The sequence below is a fragment of the Microtus ochrogaster genome, linkage group LG10 (assembly GCF_000317375.1).
Source record: "Microtus ochrogaster isolate Prairie Vole_2 linkage group LG10, MicOch1.0, whole genome shotgun sequence".
Classification (NCBI taxonomy): domain Eukaryota; kingdom Metazoa; phylum Chordata; class Mammalia; order Rodentia; family Cricetidae; genus Microtus; species Microtus ochrogaster.
The window spans coordinates 18663030-18669665 of NC_022035.1; positions in this window are offsets into that span (position 1 = coordinate 18663030).

The following is a 6636-nucleotide window of genomic DNA, read 5'->3' on the forward strand; positions in this document are numbered from 1 at the left end:
ATACCAATGCAAATTATTCATATCTATATCATTTCCCCATTTAAATGTAAAAGAACATTTATAAACCATATTTGGGAACATGGGCGCAGTTTTTTCTCTCCAAACTGCTTCCTGCTGAATGGGGGTGCTGTTATTCAGGACTTTTATGGGATAACCTGTCTGCTAGGCTCATCTCAGTCGGCAGTTGAGCAACGCAATTTTTTGAGGGTATTCACAACAACCTTTTGGGAGGGCGTGGTCTATCATACCATATTGGGATAAAAGCAATCCACAGGGTCACATTCTCTGTGAAAACAAAAGAAGACCCTTTCCTAAATCATTCCTTCCTAAGGTCAGCACAGTTCAGCATGGAGCAACAACTCCTGCCTCAGATCCATTTGGTGCCCCTGAGCTGCGCACAGTTCCAGGCACATAGCAAGTCCACATTGTAGCCACACTCAGCAGTTTAATTTTGAGACTGAGCATGCAACACAGAAACTCTTTTCATCCAAGTTACAGACAAATCTGACACACAGAACACTGCACAGTCTGAAAACACATCTCTGTATGGCGGCAGGAATCCGCCATGCTCTTCAGCCTGCCTAAGCCTGATTCTGCCATCTTCTCAGGTGCAGGCAGGGAGGGCTGAGCCATCAGCAAGGTCTCAGAGCACTCTTTCCTATCCCAAGCTGGAACACAAACATCCAGCCAGAGTTTGCACTGGTGGCACAGCCCAGGAAGCCATGCTTTAAAATGACGCAGCTTTTTTTTTTCCTGCTGCTGTTGACGAATCAGGAAATCTCTCTAGAGAACGCCACCAACAAACAGCAAAAATCTGTGTTAAACTTTCTCTCCCTTATTTTTAAGCCTTCTCAGGTTTTTAAGTGGATTTAGTTACCACATTGGGTGCCACTCTCTTGAAGGAGCTGTGGGCTGCGTTCCCGCCCAGCTCTGCACGGCTAGCTTTATCCCCGAAATAATTACATGGAAACTGTATTCTTTTAAACACTGTCTGGCCCATTAGTTCTAGCCTCTTATTGGCTAGCTCTTACATATTGATCTAACCCATTTCTAATATTCTGTGTAACACCACAAGGTGGCTTACCAAGAAAGATTTTAACCTGCCTCTGTCTGAAGTGGGAGAATCATGGTGACTGCCTGACTCGGCTTCTTTCTCCCAGCATTCTGTTCTGTCTACTCCACCTACCTAATTTTCTGTCCTATCAGGGCCAAGGCAGTCTCTTTATTTAATCAATGAAATTAACACAAAACAGAAGACTCTCCCCCATAAGAGATTCATCTACCTCTGCACCCAGAGTACTGGGATTAAAGGCATGCACCACCATGCCCGGCAAACTTCAGCTGTTTCTTAAACTTCTTTACATATTCTTGCATCTTATAAAGTTATTTACTTATAACAGATTGAATTCTAGGTAAGCTGGGCTTCCTAGAAAAGCACACCCTCTTCCTAGAAGTATCCATCCTAGGGGGAGCACAAAGGAGAGAAGGACAGGGAGAAGAGTCATTTAGGCCTTGGGCAGGATCTAGGCTGCTATATCTCAACTTGGCCAGTTTGCTTGCCTCCTTGATTGCTCAGCTTACACTCTTGACTACTTGACCAAATACTGCATCCTATTGGAATTCTTCTCTTTTGAGAACAAGAAGCATCAAATGAAGAAATGAGTGAAAGAAAGACAGACAGAAAGAAAGATGAAAGGAAGGTAGCAAGGAAGGAAACTGCTGGTAAGGTCAAGACCAGAGAAAAAGAGAGATCCTCTCCACTTAACAAGAAAAACCAGTGAGGTAGCTATAAATAGGACTCAGGAGGCTGGAATTAGTTTGGATAGTATCACATGATTTCTTAGCACTGCTACCTGGACCTCCTTTCAGGCTAATCAAATTAGACTTTGGGCATAAGTTCCAAAATTCACTCACTCTCTCTCCCACCCTCTGTGTGTGTGTGTGGGGGGGGTATGATGTGAGGTTGTAGTGGTGTGTGTGGTATGTAAGCTCCTAGTATGATTTTGTGAGGTATCCAGGGAGGAGAACCTCCACATCAGAAGATCAAATGTAGGGGTATGTGAGTGTGTGTGTGTGTGCTTGTGCATGCAAGTGTCTGTGCACACTTGTGGTAGATGCCTAAGGACAGCTTTGGGTGTGTTTTTTCAGATGCTATCCACATTTTTTCTGAGACAGAGTCTTACATTGGCCTGAAGCTCACAAAATAGGGTAAGCTGTCTGACCAGTAAACCCCAGGAACATTACATCTCCACAGCTTTGTGTTGGGATTTCAAGTACGGGCTACCAGAACTGGAGTTATTATGTAGATTCTGGGGGTTGAATTTGTGTCCTCATGCTTGCAAAGCAAGCACCTTGCTAACTAAGCTATCCCCTCAGATTCTAGGATGAAGTTTTTAGTTGGGATACAAGATAATCAGAAATGTGGTATTAAAAAAGTGAATGTACATTAAAAAGTGGGTATTCTGAAAGCATTGATTTAGACCCTGTAGTATGGAGCTGTGGGCTGCTTCCCACCACTGGGCTTCCACATGGCTAGCTTTACACCCAAAATAATTACATGGAAACTATATTCTTTTAAACACTGCCTGGCCCATTAGTTTCAGCCTCTTATTGGCTAATTTTCACATCTTGCTTTAACCCATTTTTAATAATCTATATAGCACCACGAGGTGGTGGCTTACCAGGAAGGATCCTAACCTGTGTACATCTTGGAGAGGAGAGCTATAGCGTCTACTTGACTCTGCTTTCTTTCTCACAGAAATCTGTTCTGTCTTCCCTGCCTACCTATGTTCTGACCTATCAGGCCAAGCACTTTTCTTTATTAATTAACCAATGAAACAACAGATAGATAGAAGACCCACCTACATCAAGACCCTGGGTGCTAAATGTTTCAAAAATCACCTAGAGCTCAAAAAGAACAAGGTATTATTCCACCAAACCCAAATTGGAGAGCAAAAGAGTTAAAAACTTACAGCTAACGGATGAGGGATTACTTACAAGAGCAAGGCAGTGACTGACTAGGGCATGGAACAATTCCTTCTCTATAGCTGGAGAGATAGAAGTGCCTGCCCCATCAGTCGACCGACCACACTCTCGGTACTCTAGTGTCCCAGAGGCTACAGAACCACACATAACTTAGACAGAATCACACACAGCTGAAAAGGAGATGCCACAAGGAGAGGCTGGAATCTCAGGTGAGAGTCTAATGACACCTGCCCAAAGCCCAACACGCTTGTATAAAGAGACTTCAGCAGGCAGGTGGTGGTAGGGTATATAACAAGGAAGGTGAGTGAGCCAAGGAAAGCAAGCCAGTAAGCAGCATTCCCGCCATGTCCTCTGTATGCTGGTATATTTGTGTTTAAATGAATAAAGCTTACCTGAAGATCAAAGGGCAAAGCAGCCACACTCATCAGCTATACAGGACAGGGGTGTGGTGGAATACAACTTGCATCCTAGGACTTGAGAGACAGAGGCAGGCAAATCTCTGTGAGTTCAAAGTTACCCTGACCTATAAAGGATTGATTGAGAAAGAGATCCACATGGTGGTGGTTTACACCTTTAATCTCAGTATTTGGGAATCACACACTTTTAATCCCAGAACTGGAGAGGGGGAGACAGGAGCAATATGAAGAGCAGAGAGAGGAATATAAAGGAGAAGATACAGGAACTCAGGAGTGTGGAGTCTGAGGATTTGTGGAGACAGGATCTCGCCCTTTGAGTCTGAACACAAGGTAGAGGTAAAAGGTCTCTCTAGTGGTTTGCTGCTTTGCTTTTCTGATCTTCAGCTTGGACCCCAATACTTGTCTCTGGGTTTGTGTTATTCTGCTGCACCTCTGCTTTCATTCCTGCTTCGAGATTCCTTCCTTGAGTTCCTTACATGATGGACTAAAACTGGAAATGTAAATAAAGCCTTTCAATTTGATTTTGAACACAGTGATTACAATTTAAAACTAATACAGCATATTCCCAAGTGGGGGATAAACCAGACACCCTTAAATCTCATATATGGGCCATCCATAATCTTCAGCGTGACACATACCCTGCATTCAGAGCACCAAACCACCATTAAGGCCACTTGCTTTGAAGAATTTTTTTTTTAATTTTAGAGATTTATTTTACGAAAAAGTTGCAAAAATAGGACAGAATATTCCCAAATGCCCTGTACCTGGTTGATTCTTTTGTTACTACTTTGAGTGGATGTGTCACAATTGTTGAGCCAATCAAGGCATTCCTAATTACTAAATCCATGCTTTATTCAGATTTCCTTATCTTTTACCATTACTCTCTACCATTGTACATTACAAAATCCCGGGAGGAGCCTAATTCATACAGCTGTGGTTAGCATTGCTTTCCTATAAGACCGTGTGTGTGTGTGTGTGTGTGTGTGTGTGTGTGTGTGTGTGTGTGTGTGTAGTTTGTGCTGAGGAATCATTTCTTAGATTTCTAGGGTAAAATGAAACATTAGTGTGTTGCATCCCTCCCTCCTGTCTTTATCTCAATGGAGTCACTTTTGGGAAGAGCATGTGCATACTACACCATGATGAGGCTTTCATGAGAAGTTCTTTTCTGAAGTAGATCACATCTGTCAAGTTTGCAGAGAACATCAAGTTCTTCATGTTGTATATGGTTCATTTTATAAAAGCTCCTCCAGAAATGGAAGCCTCACAGACATGGTGGCTGTCCTAGCTTTATTGTCGACCTACCACAGTGTCTACTGAGAGGGAAGCGTCTACTGAGACACTGCCTACATCAGACTAGGAGGTTGGTCTTTGGACACGTCTGTGTGTGGTTTCCCTGATTATTAACTCACATAAGAGGTCCCGGTCTGCTGTAGGCAATACCATTGCTAGGGAGAAGGCTCTGGGTTAGATAAAAGTACCAGAGAATCATGAGCCTATGAGCAAGCCAGAGAAAGACTAGCAAACAGCGCTCTTCCTTCCAGGCTTTCTTCCTCCAGATTCCTGCCTTGAGTTCATGCCCCGATTTCCCCAGTGATGAACTGTGACTTGGAAGCCTGTGCCAAATAAACCCTTTCTTCTCTAAGCTGATTTTGTGTTGGAGTGTTTTAGAACAGCACCAGAAACTGCTACAGTGACAGACCCTGTTGGCAGGCACAGGCAAGGGAAGGCACATTCCAGACTAGTCTGGGCTACATAATGAAACACTGAATCAAAAACTAAAACCAAAACCATAGTGATAACCACAAAATGAAAGTGTAAATCCACTCTTAGGAATACAGGTCAGTGAACAACAGTATTCTGCTGTATCATATTATGCCAATGCCTGTCTCTAATGTTCATTCTCTCCTCTCAAAGCCCCCAAAGTCCTCCCATCTCTTGGGCTTTCTCTAATACTACTGCAGGTATGAGGTCAATTGATCTACAATGACTTCCTTTAAAGGGACCATGGAATTGATTTTTTATGTGTGTGGAAAGAGTGAGAGAGGAGGAAACCTCATTTGTATACAGGGATAGCCGGAAATCCCAAGACCACGTATTGAAAAGATGGCCAATCCCCTCCATACACTAGAGGTGTTAGCATATCAAGCATGACATATTTTATTCAAAAAGCTGTGACTTTCTCATCAGTGACCTTGGACCATAGAAGAGAGTGGTAGTGTTTTCGATTGGTATGATAGAATTAACCAGACCAGCTCAAAACAACAGATTTAATAATTGAAAACGGGGAAACTCACAGGACCTGGGTAAAAGTTCAGATGTCCAAAATGGGTTTGGCGAACACAGTGCAAAGAGAGCAAGTGCACCTGGATTCCCAGAGTTTCTTCTCTGGCCCCAGGATGTCACACTCTAGCCAAATGTGATTGGCTGAGCTTCCCCATCATCTCCCCCTTTTGTATAAACAGGATCAAATCACACCCAATACAACTATATACAGTATGAACAGATACCAAATATGAAATTACAAGCAACAAACAATATTAAACAAGAAACACGTAACAAAACTTTTACTAAGCATTTTATTCCAAGGAGTCTAAATAATTTATTGAAATTAAGTTTAGCTAAATCATGAGGAGGGTAACTACAATTATCTAATCTAGAACTCCATCAAAATTCTGAGAATGGAAGTAATATTATTTGAGCAACCAGGAAGTACAAAGAGGAAACTTCCAAAATGTGCCAAATGATAGAGACAACTGACTACCTGAGCAATCACCCAAAGTCTCATTTGCAATGTTGAGTCAACCAACTTTGGCTGAGGCCTAACGTAACTGACATGCCATTTTCAAAGGCAAGAAACTTTTCAGAACTATCTTACCTTGTTTTGGCAGGATATGACAATCCTGTTTTTATCCATTTATGGATACTTTGTATCTCTGTCACTGGTCAAAATATGGGCTTTTCTCTGCCCAAAGACCAGTTCTGCCAAGAAGTAGATAAGCTCCAAGTGGAGTGTCTTTGGTGCTCAACATTCTCTAGGGAGTAGAACGGTGTTGCCAGGAGTGATTGTGTCTCACTAACACAGAACTCTAGGTTAGATTAAAGGCCATTTTCTACAGCTCTTTGAAGAGGTTGAAGATTCTACTCTCTATACTAAATATAATCTCTATGTATCTAAAGAACCTGATTAGCCTAAATATAAATAGGATAGACATAGATGACTATTGATCTATACTTC